This window comes from Diabrotica virgifera, chromosome 5 (genome assembly GCF_917563875.1).
Source record: "Diabrotica virgifera virgifera chromosome 5, PGI_DIABVI_V3a".
Taxonomy (NCBI): domain Eukaryota; kingdom Metazoa; phylum Arthropoda; class Insecta; order Coleoptera; family Chrysomelidae; genus Diabrotica; species Diabrotica virgifera.
The window spans coordinates 219,532,122-219,556,628 of record NC_065447.1 but is presented as its reverse complement, the minus strand read 5'-3'; the positions used below and the strand labels follow the sequence as shown (position 1 = coordinate 219,556,628).

Here is a 24,507-nt window from a genome sequence, read left to right as displayed (position 1 = left end):
ATGTCACTCAAATTCAATAAAATTTATACGATTAGATTCGTTTTAATATAACGATCAATTCTTATCATTGCGCCAACTCTTAATTATGATTAATTACGGCGCAAATTGCAATTAAAGTTTATCTAAATCACATTTTTGGAGTCCATAAAATGTTAGTTTACAATCATTATTGCTCTAAGTGCTATTCATAACAGCTTAAATCCCGATGGGCCTAAGCGGATTAGTGAAACTAATCCCCTGATTTATGGAGTACTGAAAATCTGGGTATTTTAAAATATTTTTTCTCTCTAACTTATGTACCTAACCATTTGATTTCAGATTTATTTATATCAATTTCTGCTCTTATTTTTGAAAATAGAGAGGTGGCGCAATGATAAGATTTGATCGTTAATTTAAAACGAATCTATTGGTATAAATTTTATTGAATTTGAGTGACATTATATTTTCCATAAGATGTGTGCGATGTCCTTTTTCCAGAATATCAGTTTTTTGCGCCACCCTAAGGCCTGCACCCCAGTGCACCGCATTGGTAGCATTGGCGTTAGTTACGCCACTGTCTATATGTGTCTGCTTATTTAGTGACGTGTACATGTAATCTATTCGGCTTTGTTTTAGTGCTTCCAGTACTCTTTTAAGACAAGCGTCCACAGACCCGCATCGTACGCATCGGACGCATCGTACGCAACGGATTTTAGTTTGCCTTGTACAAAAACTTATGTAACCGCGTCCACTGATCTGCATCGTACGGATCGCATTATCGGCAATCACTGTAAGGCAAACTAAAATCCGTTGCGTACGATGCGTACGATGTGGGTCTGTGGACGCTTGTCTTAAGAATGTAGGTAAATATATTGTATATAACGTTTAGCGGGTAATTGTAATTAAATAGCGGGTAATTTAGCGGGTAAACTTTAAAATCTGCAAAACCAGAAGCCTTCTCGTAATCGATAAATAATATCTTTATGATATGCAAATGGTAACTTTTTAATATCTTTCTCTGAAATCTGTTTGTCCTTTGGGTTGATAGAAATCAAATTTAGGTGTTAGTCTCTTCGTTAAAATTTTCATAAAGAGATTGTATATACAGGATGATCAACTTTTGTGACAAAGTCCAATATATCTGTTATTATAAAATATATGGAAAAAAGTTGTTAATAAAAGTTATAGACACCTTTAATGTACACATTTTAAAATTAGTGAGAAATATACAGGGTCCTCCATAACACGGTGCCAAACCAAAGATATGTTTTTTTTAAATGGAACACCCTGTATTTTATTCAAAATCTGGTTTCTCTACATTTGTCTGATTAAAAAAATATAACACTTGTCTAGGATTATACTGAGGGTTTCAAAGTTATGAGCACTTTTATCAAAAGATCATACTGATTTGATCGCCCTGTATGATTCTAACAGTATAATATAAACTTATTTTTTACTGCTGTTGACTGTCAATATTAAAGTAGTTTTGCAACAACGTACAATTTTTTTATCACTACACAAATTGTATACAGGGTAAGTCAAAATGACAATAAAAGATTTTCTTCATATTTTTAAATGGAACACCCTGTATTTTATATTACCATCGAAAAGTTCTTTCATTATACTTGCATATCTTTTAAATATTCTCTATACCTAAAGTTATTAGTTTTCGAGATATTTTAGTTTTATTGTTGATAACTTATAGCTACGTTTATTACAGTAAATCAACTACCCTTAATATTAGAAACCTCCAATGAGTTTGTTAATGATAATTAAAATTAGACTGCATTTCATTTTTTCCAAGTTTATGGTAAATTCTATACAATAACGACAATTTTATATTTACTAACAAAATGATATTAATGTTCCGGGAAGAAATGGGAACTATAAATTGCTGCAAGTTCTTGTTTAAGGTGGCTTTGAAATAATTGACACAAGAACTGTCAGGTGTAAGATTTTAATTATCTGTACGTTTTTATTTTTGTTATTGATTATAATTATTGTTTGCCATATTGTTATAATTGTTACCTAACAATGAATTTTAGTCGTGAAGAAATGACAGACATGATATGGATTTTAGGAGAGTGTTTCAAAAACTCATTAGTTGCCACAAGAATTTATAAGAAACGGTATCCACAGCGTCAACAACCAAATAAGAGAGCATTTGACAACTTATTGGCGGGGAACCGCAAAGTGGGCGACGCCTGGTGGCAAATTTGAAAAGCATCAACTCAAGGAAAACATTGACTTTGCCATTAACTTGTGTACATATTTGCGGTCAGTTTATGTTGTAATTAACAATAATTTCGACTTAAAAAAACTATTACAGGGTTCCTCAGTATTCATTCCTATTATACCCTACGTAATGACCTAAATTAACCAATGCCAAATCACACATTTTGTTAATTTAACGTTTGTATTAAACGTAGTATTTTTTAATGTTTAAGCGACTGCAAAATTAAATAAATGAATAAAATGTAGTATATATTCTGTACGTAGAATGTACATTGTTATGAAAAATATCCCGACCACTTCGTAATTACCAGAACACAATTATTATAAAATAAATTCACCTACTTAGTTTCCAAGTTTCCAGTTTTTATTTAATTAAAAATTGTTATCTGTCGGTGTAAAATAAACTGTAGTGCACCTATTAATTAATTTAAAAACAAAATTAGAAATCCTAAGATAGATTAATAATTTTTAGAACGCTGTGTGATTATCGGGGGCAAGATTTTTTTATGAAAAAAGGTAAAAACAAATCAGTAGTTAGCATCAAATTTTAATGAATGCATACAGATTAAACATAATTTTGAGTCGTCTTTAAGTTATAAGATGTCTTTAGTTGCAAAACTTAGTGGTTACTTTGGCAAAACACTCCTGTAAATGATTTTAATTTAACGTTTTAGAACTGTGAATTCAAATGACAAAATGAATTGTTTTCCTAGCGTTGTCGTCCATCTTTGAAATTTTGAGCGCCCTCTGTTGGAATTTAATTTTGCGAATTAGACAGGTTTAATCGTACTGGTTCTGTTTATGAAGCAAAGGAAAAAACAAAAATTATTATTACGGATGAAAATGAATTAAATGTTTTACTTCCTGTTACAGAAAATCCTCATACAAGTATTCAAAATATTACAAGAGAGGAAGAGAGCAAGATATAAGTTATGGATCTATCCAAAACATACTCACAAGAAAAACAACATGCACCCATATCATATACAATTACATCAGGAACTTGTTGGGGATGATTTCGAACGAAGAGTACAATTTTCGAACACTGAAAACGTTTGTTTTCTATACTTCCACAAAATGTATTACAACTAAGTGACTACAGCTGTTTCGGCAGAGTGCCTTTCTCAAGTGATATAGTTTACAATGTGTTTGCCTTTTTAAGTCTTTAACTGAAGAGGTTGAGGAGTGGGGAGCTGTTTGTCTCGAGTTGGTCATTCAGAATTATATCAGTATTTTTCAATTTATTAATTTCCATAGATTCTAAAAAAGATAGCTTAAGGCCTTTATTTTGGATATGCAGAATTTGAAACTCTTCATTGAAAGAATGATTATGATCTAGATTTTTTTGAGTTTGTTCTTTTTTTTGGAGACGAGGCAACATTCCACAAAAATGGTAGTGTAAACAGACACAAATTTCAGTATTATTCCACAACCAATCCATACTGTGCTCAGACACATAGTCAAACGAGATGTTCCTTAAATGTTTGGGGTGGAATCATAGACAATTACGTTATAGGTCCTTTTTTCTTTGAGGAATCGGTAAATGGTGAGGTTTATTTAAATTTTCTAGTGAATCATTTACCTATTCTACTTGAAAATGTACCATTAAACATCCGCCAACATATGTGGTACCTTCGCGACTGAGCCCCTGCTCACCACAACGCACTTGTCAACGGTGAACTCAATGAACTATTTCCTGAAAGATGGATAGGAAGAGATGGGCCAGTTCACTGGCCACCCAGATGACCAGAATTAAACGAAGTTAACTTCTTTTTTGAGGTTATATTAAAGACGTAGTGTATAGGACATCTTCAACAATAGTTGACGATATGAAAATAAGGATTCAAAACGCCTTTCAAAGTGTCACACAACAAATGCTTACAAACATCAGTAGGTCTTTCGAAACTCGTCTCCAGGCTTGTGTAGACATTATGGGAGGTCATTTTGAACACCTTTTTATAACATAAGAAGTACGTTTAACATTTTTTTTTATTTAATTTAGTTTTTTTAATAAATTTTAATAAATTAAAGTATTGTTATTAATAACTAAGTAATACATGTTGTTATCAACAATAAAACTAAAATATCTCGAAAACTAGTAACTTTAGGTATGGGGAATATTTAAAAGACATGTAAGTATAGTGATAGAACTTTTCAATAATAATATGAATTCATTTAAAATTATGAAGAAAATATTGTATTTACATTTTGACTTACCCTGTATACAATTTGTGTAGTTATAAAAAAATTGTACATTGTTGCAAAACTACTTTAATATTGACAGTCAAAAGCATTAAAAAAATAAGTTTATATTACACCGTTAGAAACATACAGGGCGATCACATCAGTATGATTTTTTAATAAAAGTGCTCATAACTTTGAAACACTCAGTATAACCCTAGACAAGTGTTATATCTTTTTAATCAGAAAAATGTAGAGAAACCAGATTTTGAATAAAATACCCCATTTAAAAAAACATAACTTTGGTTTGGCACCGTGTTACGGAGGACCCTGTATGTTTCTTACTAATTTTAAAATGTGTACAATAAAGGTGTCTATAACGTTTATTAACAACTTTTTTTCATATATTGTATAATAACAGATATATTGGACTTTGTCACAGAAGTTGATCACCCTGTATGTGTCAAGAGGCTGATGGGTTTATAATTTTCTGATTTAGTAATGCCACCTTTTTTGTGTAACCGGACTACAAAACAATCATATTATCTTTATTATTTTCTTAGGATACACTCCCATATTTACGAAAAACTTTAAAAACTCAAGGTATTGTGGATCTTATTTGATTAATTTTAATAAATAATATCTTGAAAAAGTATATATAAGTATATTAACAAGTACCTACAATAAGCTGACAATTTCAATTCATTTTCAATTGTAATTGTACAAAATGAATGATTTATGACTGTCAAGTTGTAAATAAATCCTTTTAGCAAACCATAGGCAAAATCTTAACTTTTGTATTAATAACCCACAAAAAGATAGTAAATACAGCCTTCCAGGTAGCCTAAAATACGTCTAATAACATATTCCTCAAAGTGAAGAATCTTTGTTGTAAGACAAAAATGAGATTATTGAAGTCAATAAACACAACGAGGGGGTTATTTATGATTCATTGTCACCATTTTCTTTTATTACCTTTTCCTGGTAGTGTAGCGAGGTGACCTTTGTTGGTAAATATCAACTGCAGAGAATGACAAAACGGAGCTATACCTAGAAAAGTTGTTTAGAAAGCTTGATCTAGATAGGGTGGTCAATAGGTTGTAACTAAAATCAGTGCATTGATAAAATCAAGTTTTAGGTGAAAGTTAAAAATAAAAAAGGTAATATGACACTGTAAAAAAATTAAAAATCAAAACGTAAATCTGAAAAGGGTATTTACAAAAATATATTGCTATTTAAAACTAATGCCACTCATCTTTTTTTTTGTTATCCCGGTTTTTATACTCAGGTTCCTAGTCCAGGAATTTAACCAGGATTGTTTCGACTTTTCTCTCTTCTTTCCCTTGGCATTCATTTGAAAATTTCTTTTGGCAGCCCGGCGTCGCACAATGTTCAAAATTGGTCAAAACGTGATCGAAACTAAATTTGTTTAAACTGTAGAAGTTATCTCGCTGAAAACTTAAAATATTTGAGGTATTATACCGTATAACGAGTATATATATAATAGAGGTCGTTTTTTTGTTTTCATCCCTTCATTAGGGGGTATTTTACTTAAAAAATATCGTTATACAGGGTGTTTCATTAAGAATGTCCAATCTATGAGTTGTAGATTCTAGACCTCAAAATATTAGGATTTAACCCAAATCACTTTATTAAATAAAATGTGGCTCCTTACAGAGTTACAGGGTGTTTTATTTAAAAATTTAAAAACTATTTTGGCTCAGTGGTTTAAAACTTTTCGACGTATCCTTTTCATACTTGACAAAAAGTGTAGGTACTGTACACCCTATAAAATTATGTTAAACTAACGTTTCTGGCTATTACCAGAGGCGTACGACAGGGAACAGTGAATGGTTGACCCTTCCCAAATTCTACGCCACTAGCGGAAATGCCATTTTAGCGCAATTTTTCTATTCTCCAATACTCTCTATGTAAATAACATACACTTCATTCGCAACGATAAAGTCATTAGTTTTCGAGATATTTGAAGTTAAACATGTAACGGCACAGAGATTTGATTAATGTATTGTGTCGCTTAATTTTAAACTTCAAATATCTCTAAAATCAATGATTTTATCGTTAAGACTGAAGAGTATATTTTTTATTCATAATGAGAAAATCATTGGTTTCAAGATATTTGAAATTAAAAATTAGGCAGCACAATATTAATCAAAATATCTGTGCCGTTACTTGTTTCAAGTTCAAGTATCTCGAAAACTAATAATTTTATTGTTAGGCGTGACGAGTATGTTATTTACATAGAGAGTGTATTCTCTATTGAGGAATAACACTACTTCATCAAAACTAAAATCTCTTTTCGTAACCTTAACAACTAACATGTGTTTGACATAATATGTACTTGTAAACAATATGTACGAGTGCAATTATTAATTCAGACAAATGCGCGCGGCGCTCGATGCAAACTTATGCGCATGTACTCAGTTGCGCAACTTGGGGCAGTTTGTCTTATATATTTTTTATTCCTTACATTGTAGTCTTTCATATAGTGAAGGATTTAATTTGGCACAAGATGGCACAATAAACGTAATACGCTGTCAAACATTAATTTTATCAAAAATTGGATAGGTTTTTAGACAGCCGATTATATCAAAATCAAAATCACCTTTCAGTGAAGCTAACTGTATGCTATTTTAATCTTTAAAGTATGTACTTTTATCTCAAATAATTACTTTTATATTAGCTGTCCACATAAATGAAGTAATAATTAAACTACTTAAAAGGCAGCCTCTGAGGATTTATAGTCGAGGAAATGAAGCATTTTAGCTCGCAATTTTTTCGTCCAGCATGGATTTACTTGAAATTTTCACAGAAGGTAGGGAATAGTCCAAGGATCATTTTCAATATCATGCCGCTGTACGCTAAAACCTTGGGGGTGGTTGCCACCCCATCTCGGGGGCGGGAATTTTTTTATTACTTTTTAACCATGTAAATCGATGTAAAAAGTAATTCTAAGGAATAAATGTTTTTTACATTTTCTTCGTAAAACTAATATTTTTCGAGTTATTCGCGCTTGAAAGTAACAGTTTTTCGATGAAAAAATCGACTTTTTTAGAGGGTTTTTGAGAATACCTCAAAAATATGCATTTAATCAAAAAATCTGTAGATATCAAAATTGTATCTTTTAGTAACATAAACCAAATTATTTTTCTGAAATATCCTTAAGACCAATACAAACCGAGATACGGCATGTTAATAGTTAGCTTTTTTCGTCAAATGCATAATTTCAAGTATTCGAAGTAAAATAACGGAAAAACTTTGCATTTTTCGAAGAAAACTTAAATAATATTTTTTCTTCAAGTATATAGTTAGGCCTTTTAAAAAATAATAATTAAAAGTTTCTAGTCTGAAAATTAAGCGACTTATGATCAAAAAAAGGTCAGTACCTGCTTTTCTCTATGAAAAAATTATTGAAAACAACCCCCTAACTACCCTTCTAATTAAAAGTAGGTCTTCACTTTTCTATAATTCATTTTATATTTATATTATCAATATACCCAAGAAGTATAACCTATTTAAAAGGGCTAATTTTAGAAAAATTGGAGTTTAAATAAAAAATAATTTTTTGGAATTTCCCATTTTTTACCATTTACTTCAAAATATCTCCGAAAATACTGGAGATACGAAAAAAATGATAGATTACCAAATTGTAGCTTTTTTAATAACTAAAGTTTTCTTGTGCATAAATTTTCATTACAGTGAACAGTTAGCGAGATATAGCTATATAAAACCTCTATTTACGAGCAAACACCCCCTTATTTGAGACCTTTAAACCCACTCTGATTAAAAACTAAGGGATCTTACGGAATTTAGTTTACACAGTCTTATAACTCTTCAAAACTCCTACAAAGTCATTTTTGAAAAAGCTTTTTATCGCCAAAAATGAAGGAGCTATGTTTATAAAACGAATTTTTTTTTTTTCGAAAAATTCGGATAGTCCACTTATGGATAATTTTCAATGTACGTATAATACCACAGAAAAGGTTCGTATACTGAAAGATGACTTAAAAACAATTTGTATTTGTATTTGTACATATTTGTAAATTCATATTTTTGTGTAAATAAATGTTTTTGTAATTCTTTAATTCTACTTTTTTTCTGTATAATCTAATATCTACTTGTAAAAACTGTAATGTTATTAAGTGTGGTTTTTAAGGGTTGAAATATTATGATAATATATCCTAAAGTATAAAACAATCATTATTTAAAAAATCAAAACCAAATTTTACCCATATTAAAGTTTATGTTAATGTTTTTATATAATTTTTGACAATAAGGGGTAGTTTACACCCCTAAAAATAATCAACGCCCTTAAGCACGATATAGAATATGAAGTGCAGGGTGAGATGATCCTAATCCCAAATTTTTATGTAAATCGATACAAGCCGAGATTATTCTTTTAGGATAAGTAAATTTTTTATATATAGCTCCAACAAGGGTGGTTTTAAGGGTTGAAATATTATGATAGTATATCTTAAAGCATGAAACAATCATTATGTAACTAATAAGAACCAAATGTTGACAATATTAAAGTTTAAAATGGTATTTTATAATTTTTTAAAATTAGGGGTAGTTTTCACCCTTAAAAAACCAAAAGCGTACAACGGCTCAATATAGAAAATGAACTAGAGGGTGTAATGAGGCTAATTCCAAATTTTTGTACAAATCGATGCTGGACGAAAAAATTGCGAGGTTTTGCCATTTTTTCAGCTTCATTTCCTCGACTATTAAATTTGAAGTATAAAATTATATTGAATTTTGTACTTTTGATCATTAATACATCTGGCCCTAACAAACATAAAAAATCAATTTTTGCTGAGAAGTTGCATCATGAGTAGTACAAACAAACCCCTTAATTTCGGCATTCTCGGATTTATTTTTTTTTGTACTTACGATCACGTTTGCTTCAATTTTGAACACTGTGCGTCATCCATTCTTTCTACGTGGCCATACCAGATCAGTTGTCTTCCTTGAATTTCATCTGTGATGGTCGACTTGACTCCCATTATATTTCTGATTTGTGTATTTTGTGTTATTTCAAGCCTTGATTTTCTAGCAGATCTTCTCCAGAAGTTCATTTCCAATGCAAGTAGGTGTCGTTCTAGGGATTTAGTAAGTTTTAGATAGAGCACTACACTTTTAAAGATGGAATTAAAGATGAGATATCACTCATAACTCATAATATTCTAATAATATTTAGTGGCAATTTCTGATCGGTTTTAAGTCCACTGCAGGACATATGCTTCCCTTGTTTGTTTCCAGAAATCTTGTGCCGTACGGATCCAATTTCTCATCATTTTTCGCAGACCATCTTCCCATCACTAGATGGTCTTCCTTTATTTCGTTTATCTGTTCTTTATTCTATTTGGTAGGTCCTCGTTTGTGATCTTGTCTTTTATTGTTACTCCTATCATTGAAAACTGTGTTATACAAATAGATGGTGGTTGAAAGACTGATAAATTTTGTACACACTTGAATGAATGAAGAAAGTGAAAAAAGTATATTAAAGTGTGTAAATGTATTTAATTTCCTTAGCTAAGAAATGAATAGTCACTGTCAAGTAGATTTGATCAATATGCAATCACAAGAGGATCACAGCTACAAGTTGATTATAGTTGTTCTGGAGTTGAGATCGGAAAATAAACAATACGAAGGAAGCATACGAGAGTTTGGAAAAACAAGCTAAACAAATGAAATTATTTACCGAGTAGTTGAATCTGTAAACTACTGAAAATTTTAGGACTGAAATATGTTTAGTTTCAACTAGAATTAACTGATAATATTTTATAGTTCTAGATTTTACTAGTTAAAACTAGAATTGTCTAAATCTCTTAGTTAAAACTAGTTTTTCCTAGTAAATTCGGGTTGTTGAAATCAGGTTTTTACGGTAACATATATTTTCTTCGTCAATTTGTTAATATAATTTTTGAAAATGTCTCTACACATGATCTTTCCTATCAAAAGGAATGTTAATAAGCGTCTGGACCTAATAAGAGTATTGCCATCTTTGTAAATTTATGCATATTATCGTATCTTACATTGTTCCTTAAAAAATCTTCTGATTTATACAAGAATGCAGCATGGTAAAGAATGTCAACGCTTACAGTGCGCTTTTTTGTTCATTTGAGAAACAATAACGAACAAAAGGCATGCAGGTAAGGTAAGCCAACACCCCCTTCTGTGAAGTTAGCAACTGGAAACTGCCTGGTGTAAAATTAATAAAGTTGATTCATGCACTGTCACCGTTTAGCATGTGACACACGATACTTTGCCACCTAGTTGCACCGGAAAAATAAGGTGGGCGGGAACCAGCGACCAACTTTTAAGAATTTCTAACTATATGTGCGGTCCAATTTATTCCACCAACAAGCAATTTTTTCTTTCACGGGAAACTCAAACATGGAAAGCAGTATCTATAAATTTATTTTTTCTACGAGCGTGCAAAAATGTCTACTTTCGCGCGCGCATTTTAATTTAGAAAGTTTCACTTTTCCGCACGCGTGTTACATGCAAGAAACTAATATTTAGATATTATTTACTAATTTATTTCAAATATATTTTATTGTGTTCCTGTTTTAATGAAATTAACGTGACAATTCGATGAAATAAAATTATTTTGACATAATATTCGAAATTCAAATCGGTAGACAATAACAGTCTTTTTGAATCATCGTCATGGAAACCAAGATCGTCGTCATGCTAACTAATTATATTGAAAGTTTGGTTTTGACAACCTTGTCAAAGAATTAATTTGTGTATGTATTTTCATATTAATTAAATTAATTGATTAAGATTTGGTAATTTTTAACTCTTAGAAAAAATATTGTTCCTAACTCTTGCAGAAAGTCTCTTTTCCGCACTCGACTGCTTGCCGAACTCCCGCTTCGCGTCGTTCGGCAAACTGCAGTCGCGTGCGGAAAAGAATGACTTTCTGCACTTGTTAGGAAAATAACTATATCGCACTATCCACTTCTCGTTCTCGTACATTAAATAACTGGGTAATGGAATACTGGAAATAAAGCGGTGGAGTGAGTATAAAAACTTTACTTTACCATACTTTTTCCCCTTTCCTTGTTTTTTGCTTGGTCTCTATCTGGTGAGCTTCATCATGATGAGCCTATCCGTGACGAATGTTGGCGATCATGATGGCAATCATTATCTTGTTTATAGCAGTGCGGAAAAGCTGCACAGATGTTGTGTCGAACCAGGCTTTGAGGCTCTCTAACCGTGATGTTTTTCTTTTTTTGGACATCGCCTTCCAAATAGTTTTTCATGCAGGATGGCTTGTACGATCTAATATCTGGATTCATGTGTCCGAAGTAATGTAGCTTTTGAGATTTGCTGGTGTTTAGTACCTCTTGGTTCTTTTTCATTCTTCTGAGCACCGCTACCTCTTCGCTTGTAATTCGGATAGTCCTCGGGATCTTTAGTATTCTCCAATACAAACATATCTCAAATGCTTGCAATCTGTTGCACATATCTTTGTTAATGATCCACGATTCAAAATCAAAACAGAGCAGAGAAGATATAGCATCGCAGCATTCTCACTTTTATACGGAGACAGAGATTGTGACTTTTGAAGAAAGCCCTCATCCGATTGAAGATGGATTTAGCTTTTCCGATGTGCGCTCTTACCTCATAGCTGTTGATCCATTCTTCATTTATTATCGTGTCGAGGTAGTTGTAGAGCATTATTCTTTCTACTTCGAACTGGTTTACGTAGAGTTGACCTTATGTTACCTTTTTCTTGATATTTATCATGGGCTTTGTCTTCTTTACGTTTATATCGAGTCCATCTTGTTGACTGCGATATGTTATTTTGTTCATAAGGACTTGCAGGTCTTCTAGGTTTTCTGCAAATACAATGTGTCATCTACAGATCTAAAAGCCATCCTACAAGAAAAAATATTTAGAAAGCGAGGTCCAGGAAGAAGAAGAACATCCTGGTTAAAGAATCTCAGAACCTGGTTCAACACAACATCTGTGTATCTTTTCCGCGTTGCTGCAGATAAAGTGAAGATTGCCATGATGATCGCCAACATTCGTCAGGGATAGGCACATCAAGAAGAATCTACATATCTGATGTTGTTCAACCCGTACCCGTTTAGAAGAATGTCTTTTTCAAATCCCATTCAGAAGACCCATTTAGAAGAATATGGTTACGGATGAAGTCCACAACGGCAGCCACGGCGGAGAAGCGGAGCTTCGGTACGGTACGGATGGCGGAAATGGCAACCCTCGATTTTAGGGTTACTATAGAATCAAACCAAACCTGCAGCGTCTGATCCAGAATGGGCGGCTGCAAACAGCGTCTGACCCAGAGTGGGCGGCTGATTTAGAAACTCACCAACACGCAAGGTAAGCGTGGTGTTTTAACTGCCAAATTTACCCCCGTCATGGCGAATTTCAAACGAATCGTGAATAGTGAACACCAGGTGGGTAGATCAGTAATGGTAAGTCCCACACGTCATAAGGTCTGCCTCAAGGATTCTGGGGGAGGCAAAAATTCGCAAACGACAAAATCCAAAAAACACATATTGATGCATATTGCTACCTACAATGCGAGAAGTCTGTTGTCAGAAGAAAGACTTACAGAGATGAAAAGTGAAATGTCAAATATCAAATGGGACATAATAGGAGTCAGCGAAGTGAGAAGGAAAGGAGAAAGTCTGAAGACCCGAAGTACAGGGCATCTTTTCTACAGTATGAGTAATGAAGAAACATCAGAGGGAGGCATTGGGTTTTTTATACATAGAAAGCATAGCGATAAAATTACATCTATTAAGGGAATATCGAACAGAGTTGCCTACTTAACGTTACAACTCAATAAAAGATACAGCATTAAAATAATTCAAGTCTATGCGCCAACAACCACCCATTCAGATGAAGAAGTCGAAGAATTCTACGACGATATCTCAATAGCCCTAAACGAGGTACCCACACAATTCGTGATAATATGTGGTGATTTTAATGCGAAAATAGGAATCAAAGCATGTCCAGAAGAAACATCACTTAGAAAATTTGGACTGAATGGAAGGAATGAAAGAGGAGAGACCTTAATTGGTTTTCTCCTTCAGAATAATCTAGTCCAAATGAATAGCTTTTTCTATAAGAAACCACATAGAAGATGGATATGGGCAAGCCCAGATAATAAAACAAAAAACGAAATTGACTTTCATAATTACAAACAAAAAAGAAATCATCCAAGACGTAATGGTCCTAAATGCATTCAACACTGGTAGTGACCATAGAATGGTAAGAGCAGAAGTTAAAATAAGCACAAAACAAGAGAGACGCAAATTAGTAAATACGAAACCAATACCAATATGGACCCAACCTAGGGATATTAAAGAATATCAAAACGATATCGAAACCAAACTGAGAAACAACACAGACATAACTCTCAACGAAAACATAGATGCACTAAACCAACATATTACGCAAGCCATTGGAGAAAGCATGAGAAAACACTGTCCAAGAAATAAGAACGAAGAAAAACTTAGTACTGATACCAGGAATTTAATGAAACAAAGAAATCTTATTACAGAAAGAAATGATCCAAATGGAGAGCAAAAGAGAAAGATAAACAGAGAAGTCAAGAAAGCAATAAGAAAAGACTTAAGAAAGTACAATGCACTAAAAATCGAACAAACCATAGAAAATAATAAAGGCCTAAAAAGTCTGCGAAGAAAACTAAATAATGAAAAAGCCAGCTCATTAAATTAAAAAACAAAAAGGGCGACATAACAACAAATAGAGAGGAGCTTTTAACAATAGTAGAAGACTTCTATGGAGAACTTTATAAAAGCAGACGGATGAACCAAACACAGCTAAATGATGCAATTAACAAAACAATATTAAATCAAGGCTCTGAACTCATGCCAGAAATATCTCTCAGTGAAATTAGACAAGCGATGAATAAAATGAAATCCAATAAATCACCAGGTGTGATCGAGGCTGTGAAGAATGGCGGTGAACCTCTAATGAGAAAAATAAAAGATCTCTTTAATCTATGTTTGACAAAGAAATCCATACCATCTGAATGGAATAGAGCCAAAACAATTCTTCTGCACAGAAAAGGAGAAAAAACTGATCTGGAAAATTACCGACCGATCAGTCTGTTAAACCATCTTTATAAACTTTTCACGAGAGTAATTACCACAAGATTAGACAAGAAATTAGACCTATATCAAAGTAGAGAACAAGCTGGATTCAGAGCAAACTTTGGAACCAACGGTCATCTCCAAACAATAAAACAACTCATCGAAAAATCCATAGAATATAACAAGCCCTTAGTTTTAACATTTGTAGATTTCCACAAAGCATTCGACTCAGTAGAACTCGACAGTGTTATAGAAGCACTAAACGAGAGCCGCATTGATAGCCGATATTCGAGGCTAATATGTAATATATATAAAAAATGCGACAAGGTCGATACAACTACACGCTAACATCAACCAAATAAAAACCCAAAGAGGTATCCGACAAGGTGATACTTTATCACCTAAACTTTTCATATCGGCTCTAGAAAAAGCGATCAAAACCTCGAATGGGGTGACAAAGGAATAAATGTGGACGGAGAGATGCTACACCACCTAAGCTACGCAGACGATATAGTCCTGATTGCAGACGATTTGGGACAAACAAAGAAAATGTTGGAAGAAGTTAGTACAGCCTGTCATAAAATAGGCTTAAAAATGAATATAACAAAAACAAAATATATGACGAACTTAGTACCAAGTAAACATCTTGAAATACAAAATGAACAAATAGAACTGGTAGACAAATATATATATCTAGGTCACGAAATTAATATAGGTAAGGACAATCAAACAACCGTAGTATCCAGAAGAATAATACAAGGATGGGCAGCATACGGAGCTCTTAGGAACGTTTTTAAGAGTGGCATTCCAACTAATATGAAGAAAAAAGTTTTCGACCAATGCGTGCCACCGGTGATGACCTATGGTGCAGAAACATTATCGCTCACAAAGAAAAACGCACAAAAGCTAAGAGTAGCTCAGAGAAGAATGGAGCGATCAATGATAAGGGCCACTCTGCGAGACAGGATTAGAAACGAAGATCTACGAGCTAAGACCAAAGTCATAGACGTCATTGAAAGAAGCTGTAACTTAAAATGGAAATGGGCTGGACACGTTGCCAGAATGAAGGACGGAAGATGGACTCGTAAACTAGTTGAATGGAGACAAAGAGCCGATAAACGTAGCAGAGGAAGACCACCAACACGATGGCAAGATGACTTACGAAGGACAACAAAAAACTGGGTAGAGCAAGCACAAGATACAACACTTTGGAGACAAACAGGGGAGGCCTATGTCCAGCAGTGGATTGAGAGAGGCTGATGATGATGATGATGATTTAGAAGAATGAAGGTGATTGGCAAGATTAGCAACCTACCAATCGTAAATTACGATTACCAATTATAGAAGGATTTTGAAAATACCATGGATTCAACGAGTTACGAATGCAGAAGTGCTAAGAAGGCTACACAAGGTTTGCGAGGTGATAAAGAACATCAAAACAAGAAAGTAAAAATATTTCGGCCACATCACTATAGGTCCGAAATATGAGATATTAAGGCTCATAATGCAGAGGAAAATTAAGATCCATAGGTAGAAGAAGAATTTCCTGGCTGAGAAACTTAAGAGAGTAGTATAGTTGCAGCGCAGTAGATCTTTTCAGAGCCACCGCCAATAAGGTAAGGATAGCTGTGATAATAGCCAACCTCAGATAGGAGAAGAAACTACAAGAAGAGTAAGAATCGTAAAATCTAATACTGCTTAAAGAATCAATGTGAAGCCTCGGAACCAAATTGATGATATGAAGACGACCACGACAAGAGAAAAATATCCAGAACCCAGAAAACAAAAAAGAAAGGAAAAAAACAGTTCCCTATGTTTTTATTATTTTCTTAATTTACGCTTATTTTTAACGTATTAACTTACGCTTACGCATGTTCCTTCTCTTTGTTTGATCAATCTTAACTTTTCTTGACCTGCTTACTAGCTTATCTTTTGTTGTTCCTTAATTTCTTATATTTTTCTTATCATCCTAATTTTTATTTGCTGGCTTTTATATTTTTGAATACTTTATTATTTCATCTTTCATCTGTTTTTTATAAAGTTTATTAGGTTCAGTAGTTGTTTCGCATGTTTCATTATAATCGTTTTATAAAAAGTTTCTACTACTTCCTTCTTCTATGTTCAGCGTTTCGGCTTATGTATTTACAGCTCTCTGCGAATAATTCTCAACTTATATTGGAATCAGAAAGCTAACATCAAAATAGAAAACGAGATATCAAAAGCAATAGAAATACGTAGAGGAGTAAGACAGGGATGCATTTTGTCACCACTGCTATTTAATGTATATAGTGAAAGCATCTGTCAGGAAGCCCTTTTGCAAGCAAATGAAGGAATCGTAATCAATGGAGAGGTTGTAAATAATATTCGATACGCAGACGACACTGTACTAGTTGCAAGAACAGTAGAAGAATTACAACGATTACTTACAAACATAAATATTGCTTGCAACAATTATAGCATAAACATTAATATCAAAAAAACCAAGTATATGGTCTTCAGTAAAATCATGACACAACCAGCACATATTATAAACGGCATTCAAATTGAAAAAGTATCAAGTTATAAATACTAAATACTTGGGAACTTTAATAAACGAAACTGGAGACCAAAACAATGAAATAAAAAGACGTATCGAAATTGCCAGGGCCACCTTCATAAAGATAAGAAAATTCTTCTGCAACAGAGATATAAGCATCCCTCTACGATTAAGAATGCTAAGTGGCTACGTATTTAACACGCTATTATACGGTGTAGAGGCCTGGACTCTCAAACAGAACAACATAAAAAATATTGAAAGTTTCGAGATGTGGTGGGTGCTACCGTCGAATGCTGAAGAAAAGTTGGGTTGAAAGAATCACAAATCTTGAAGTAATACGAAGGATAGGAAGAGACCCAGAAATTTTATTAACGATAAAACGAAGAAAACTCGAGTATTTGGGTCACCTGATGAGAGGTCATAAATATGCATTACTTCAAAATATAATGCAAGGAAAACGGAATCCAGGCCGTAGAAGAATGTCGTGGATGCGGAATTTGAGAGAGTGGTTTGGCTGCACCACTAATGAACTTTTTAGGTCAGCTGTAAACAAAGTCAGGGTAGCCTTGATGATTTCCAATCTCCGATAGGAGTGGCACAAGAAGAAGAAGAGCCATACATTGTTAATTTTTGGTGGAATTGGTAAACACAAACCAAAACCCAATCTTATATTCATCGTCATCATCGATGGCGATGCAGATGCAGAAGAAATAAAAAATAACGAGAGGATACTCGAGACGACGATCAGATAAAGTGGTTATGAAATATGGTTTTTAATGTCAAGCACGGTACCTACGTGGGTTTATTTTGACTGTCTTCTCATGATTGACGTTTCGAGCATCGTTATCTGCATTTGACAATCTCGGGATGATTTAGTTACCTGTGTCTGAAGGGTTGGTCCGGAATTCGCCGAAAAATATAATCAGAGGTGTTGTTTATTTTATTCACGGGTGTGTTGAAGAAGTTGTGGAAACAATGAGTTGACACAAAATTTTTTATGTTTATTTCCCATTCCCGTTGTGCCTCTTTTATATTAATCATGAGTTTAGGGTTTGTAAGAAGTTCTCTAAAAATAAAAAATTTCTTCACAATTCTTGATTTTTTTCTTCGAGCAATATTCTGCGATGTCTGGTATGTGTATGTATCTAATTATTCTGCTATAAGTTCATAATTTTTTATGCCTTCTAACTTCTAATATTTTCCATGTTTTGTTTTCTCAATTTTTACTTCGTGTTTTACACTCCTGCATATTTTTTCTTGGCATTATTTATTCTTTGACGTTTAGTTAGCCAGGAGTTACCAATTGGCGGACCGCGGTCCGCATCCAGACCGTGGGCTAGTTTTGTCCGTACCGACATTAAATTCAAAATAGCAATGGCAATAGCAATGGCAAATTCAGAATGGCAATTTTGAAAATGTTTGGTCATGAAATTTTGTTGGCTCAACTTATGTGTGCGAAGCCGCTTTATCAAGAATGAACTTTATTAAAAATTGGTTCAAATCTCAGCTAACATATGAATATCTCAACTCCCTAATGAGAATTAGTTGCACTAAACTCACTCCATAATGTCATTTTTCTCACTGTTAATTGAATTTTGTAGAGTTTTTTTAACGAAAACAATTTTTTTAACAAATTTAAAATTACCTTTTTGCCCCAAAAAATATATTTTTAGGTTTCTTGGGTAATTTTAAACCAAAAATCTCTTTTCATATTTCTGAAAAGTTGATAGCTTTCGAGTTATAAGCGATTTAAAATCTGAAAATGTGAAAACACAATTTTTGATGCTTAATATGTAAATTATTAGTTTTCAGGTGGATAAGTACCTACTAAATTGAAGTTTATACATTTAATTTCAAGATTCCAACGAGTAGGTAAGGTACTCGAGGCTTATTTCAATATAGACCGTTTTCGCAATATAGGTTTTCGTAAAATTTTGCGTTCCCTGATCGGGCTATATATGTTACAGTTCAAGTTGATTATCCAGTTGGAGTTGACTCCAACTAGTTGGAGTCGACTCTAACGGGTGGTTTCAGTAAAAGTTGATTATAAATATAAAATGAAGATTTATATTCAACATTTACTAGTAAAAGTAGACTCCAACTAGGAAAAGTATACTCTTCCCAATGCCATTTAGTAAAAGTTGATTCTGATTCACACAAACAGCCGATTCTAGAAATTAAATGTTACTGAATATGTTCAAATTAGTCCAGGCTGTATCGTCGCCCCCGTTAGGTAAATTACTCCGATTCAAATTTTTTTCACAAACTTACTCAGAAAGAGGTCCTTATAACAAATCTACTGGATGCCAGGCAGTACCTTGATCGATAAATTGTTTTTTAAACAATTTTTTTAGACAAATTCACAAAAATAATTTTTTCACTTCGAACAATTTTTTTTAGATCATTTGGGTTATTCTGAGCAAAAAAAGGTATTTTGTGATTTTTCTCTAAAATTGATTGTTGTCGAGTTATATTTTGTACAATATTTTTAATAATTAAAGTAAATAAATTTTAACCTTTAACTACCCGCGCATCAAGTTATAACATAACTACACGCGTGGCGTACTTTGTACGCCACAAGAAAATACACTTAAAAACAGCGGATTTGTTTAAAAATCCCAATTGACTTACTGAAAAGGAACTACAAGTATTCACTGATGCCGAATAAGGTTTATAACAAACAACTAAGTGTATTTTTTCAAAAAAAAATAAACAAATCCGCTGTTTTTAAGTGTATTTTCTTGTGGCGTACAAAGTACGCCACGCGTGTAGTTATGTTATAACTTGATGCGCGGGTAGTTAAAGGTTAAAATTTATTTACTTTAATTATTAAAAATATTGTACAAAATTTATCTTATTATTAATAAAATTTATGTCAAAAAGTAAAATTCTGTAGTGTTTCGCAATTATATTCATACAAAATAAATCAAAACTTTACAGATTTAGTAATTAGGTAGGTATACAATATTGATAACTATCGATTAAACATCAAAACCGGCCATCAATCAAAAGTCATCTGTCATTACTGTCATTACTGTCGTACGAATTTTTTATTTCGTCTACAATTAAAAAAATTTCCTCAAAGTTGTAAGTAAATGTTAATGTTTTTTATGATTAACGATACAATTTTGTACGCACCACCTCAATACTCTTTATCGAACGCGTCTGTTCTTCTGCTCGTAATATCAGACTCGTTCGATAAAAAGTCACTTTACTGACTGACTTTACTGAAATTGGTTAAACAATTTTTCGACCGCGGTACCGCGTGACACCCTATGTATTTATTATAAGGATTGTTATACGGATGTATTTCTTTGAGTAAGTTTGTGCAAAAAATCGAATCAGAATAATTTACCTAACGGGGGCGACGTTACAGGCTATACTAACAAGTAGATGAAACGGTCAAAACAAAGAAACGCACACTCATCAAAAATGCACTTGAGATTCTCGTATAATCAACATTTACTGAATCGATCCAGGAAGAGTCAACTCCAACTAGTAAAAGTTGATTTAAATTTTTAAAATCAACTTTTACTGCTCGTTTCAGTTGGAGTTGACTCCAACTAGTTGGAGTCAACTCTAACTGAGAATCAACTTGAACTGTAACATATATATCTTTTGATCATAATAGAGAGCTTAGAATGTTTAAAACTTTTTTCCCTGTTGCGTTCTGTTTTCGATGTCTTTTTTGGTAGTGCCTTCTTTAGATATTATAGCTCCGAGATATTTATATTCTTTACATGTTTTTGTGATTCTAATTTCTAACTCTGGATATTCTTTATCATCCCCTATTTTAAGATACTCTGTCTTTGACAGTACATACTGGATTGGCTAAAGAATGGAACCAACCAAATATCTTTGAAACGAAAAGAACAATCTTATTGAAACTTTGCATGCAATTACAGTGACGCAAAACGCATCTGTTGCTATACTTTTTGTTACTAGTTCACTTCCGGTTTCACCAGAAATACCCTTAACTTATTTATTTTAAATGGGACACCCTGTATTTTTTTGCAGATTTTGAAAGAACTTATTATTTTTAATTCATACATACCAAATTTGGAAGAAAAAAATATTTAAAAAGTGTCTGTAGATAATTTTTGTATTAAAAATAAACGAGCACTATTCTTTTTCTCATGATCATCTTTCAGTGCGTCACAGTTTTTCGATTTCTTTCTAACGCATTAAATTGTATGTGACAGAAAAAAAGGCACGTCGGTGATTACATTTCGTCGGTGACATTAAATGTCATTATAAATTTTATAACATTTATTCTAGTTATTCTAGTTGTCGATAGATGGCGACATAATTTTTTAATTAGATAATAATATTACAAATATAATCTGTATAATTTGTAAGACTATACAAATCAAAGAAAATACCATTTTATAAATACAAGAAACACATTTGATTTGTTTTTATTCCAAATTGAAAATAAAATGTGACAACTATCAGATTTAACTAAAATGTCATGTTTCATGTTAGAATAAATGTCATAAATGTGTACCTATTATCACGGACTTACCCTTTTTCCTATCATTTGTTACGCACTGAAAAATGCTCATGAAAAGGACAATACCATCCATACTATAGACTATAGACTATAGACTAAGGCCCGTATTTATAGTCGAGTCTCAAGACAGCGTCGATGCTCAAGACCGACCTTGAACCAAATTTGTGTTTTATAAAACGATCTCGAGACACGACGCTGTCTTGGGAAGTGCAAAATGACAGCCGAATCTCAAGTCATCGATCGACCTTCCTCAAGACCGCGATTCTAACCTAACTTTGTTTGTTATTGTTTGAATTTTGAATATTTTTAATTCAGTTCCAACATATATTTTTTGTTTTTCTAATTACAATAAAAATGTATGAAGAAGTAAAAGCATTTTTAGAGTTTATTGATAATATTGGAGAAGAAAATCGGCCGGGAAGTATACAAAAGCGATATATTCAAGATAAAAATATAATCTAAAATACAATGGAGTATTACAATATTGAAGTTCATCAGCGAATCAGCGCATTAACTTAAACAACAAAGGTTTTATGCTACTTATAGGAATATAACCAGTTTTTATGAGGAAGCCCACTTTCCAAAAATGTGCAGGTACTGTAAAGACACAATATGTTATTCAGGCTCTTATTATGTAAATGAATTTGTAGGTACTAGAAGAGAAATTACTGTTCAACTGAGAATTATGTATATTACTGTTCAACAACAAGTTTATCAAGTCATTCAATATTTGATCTAAGAGCATTAAGAGTGAAATTGTGAAATGGAAAGAAGTGAAATTCCAGGATTATTAATAGGAATAGATGACAGTAGTGGGTATGCATGCAGACACTATCTACTTACCCCAGTATTACAGCCAGGTATTTATTGATAATTGCTAAATAAATAGTAGGTTATTTAATAGACATAAATATCTTTTTAGGTAATGATCAAGAAAATAAGATATTTTTACCATAGTACTCATGTGAGAACAAGAAATGTAGAAAAGCTATTTGGAACCTGGAAAAGAGAGTTTCCTTTCTTCAACAAGGTCTACAAATCAAATTATATACATGTCTTGCAATAATATGTGCTACAGCAGTACCTTACAATCTAGGTAAATAATGATCTGGTGGTAAATAGACATGTTAATGATGTGGAACAATCTCTAAATTTTTGGTGACATTTTTTTCAACAATATTTTGCATGAGAATACATTATTGAATACCTACTCTTATTGTGTTTGATTTTTTTGTCTATTATTTCTCAAAATGTTATCATGATCATTGTTCGACAACCCTTTTTGTTCGAGTTTTGGTCTCTTGAGGAATACAGCTCCATTCCAATCTATTTCAGGATTTGTTCTTGCAATTTTTTATTTTTAAAATATCAATGTCTTATTCTATTTGTTCCTTATATCTAATCTATAGTCTTTCTCTCGTTATATGTCCAGCTGACATTTGTGTGTTTATTTTGGAAAGTATTTCATATGCTTCCATCCTTCCTCTTAGACTGTGGTCCTATTTTGATGAAAGTATATGGATCGTGGTATGCCCTGTATAGTTCAAAATTATATCTTCTCTGGTCTTCATATTTTAGATGCTATTTAGCCTGATTCTAGTGCTTTATCGTTGTTTCCAGTGCTTTATCAATTTATCATCATTTATTTTACCTACCTGTCTACTGCTACTCTACTATTGTACTTTCACCATATATTTTTGGAATATAAATATATAGTAACCTTCTGTCTTTCTCTTGTTCAACTGGAATTTGTTTATTTATTCTGAGAATACATTATTGAATCTGTATTATGTTAGATATATTTTTTATTTTATTTCTTAATATGTATTTTTTATATTTTATTTTAAAATAAATGAGTATGAGTTTCCCTCTTCTTAAATAAGTATTTATTTGACAAACCTTTCCTTACCAAATATAAAATTAATTACACATCTGGACCTCGGAGGTAAACTACACTATGTCATTTCGAGCAACTGTGTTTAGCATGTGTTTGCAACAAAGTTTAGAGCACTTAGGATGTTAATAAAAATCTGATATATCCCATAATTAGTTGAAAGACAATATGACTATATTTTAATGATAATATATAACCAATGTGTATAATCCAACTAATAAAAAAACACCATGTCGACATAGTGTAGATTACCTCCGAGGTCCAGGTGTGTAAACAGCAATACTGTGATGAGCACTCTAATAACCAGCAAAATAGCGCAAAACATATGTTGTGAAATAAAAAGAGATGTAAAATTATCTATAGGAACCTATAAATTTACATTACATAGTTTGTCACCTTTAGATGTGTGGCAGGAGTATGACAACTGTCACAGAGGTCTAAAGGTGGAAAATTATGTAATGTAATGTAAATTTATAGGTTCCTATTGATAATTGTACACCTCTACTAGTTTCATCTCCTTTTATTTCACAACATACTATATCTCTCCATCTTTTATGTCATTTTGCCAGTTAATAGCACGCTCATCACTGTATACCATTATTTATGCAGATGACATAGTCCTCTTAACAAGAAAAAAAGCTGAAGTTGTTTAGAAACTTGAGAGGTGAAGCAAGAAAATTGCATGTCTATAAATGAAACAAAAATAAAATATTAAGTGTATTGAAATGTGTGGAGAGATGAAACAGAATAAATTTTTCACACTAAAAACAGGAACAAAGGCATACAAAATTGAAAATATCAACAAATTCAAGTATTTAGGAGTGGCAATAATTGATAAATGGGAAGAAGAAAAAGAAATAGAAAAGATACTACTAGGAGTAAGCTAGTAAGCAGATCGATGGTATATGATTGAAGTCAAAAATGTATGTAGGACAACTATAATGCAAAAATGTATTATGAAGCAGTTATTTCAAGTGGCATTGTATGCTTGTGGCACTTGAAACAATGGGTGCGTTCGGACGACCGTAGTGGCTGGCTGTAAGCAGAA

At 32.6% G+C, this 24,507-nt stretch overlaps 1 long non-coding RNA gene across 1 annotated transcript; it reads left to right on the top strand.

The window, feature by feature from the left end:
- The first annotated feature begins 21,778 nt into the window (after positions 1-21,778).
- On the top strand, positions 21,779-22,775 carry LOC126884672 (uncharacterized). The gene is made up of 3 exons (XR_007698120.1): positions 21,779-22,159; positions 22,216-22,425; positions 22,488-22,775. It is a non-coding gene; the product is annotated as an uncharacterized LOC126884672 (long non-coding RNA).
- Positions 22,776-24,507: the final 1,732 nt, after the last annotated feature.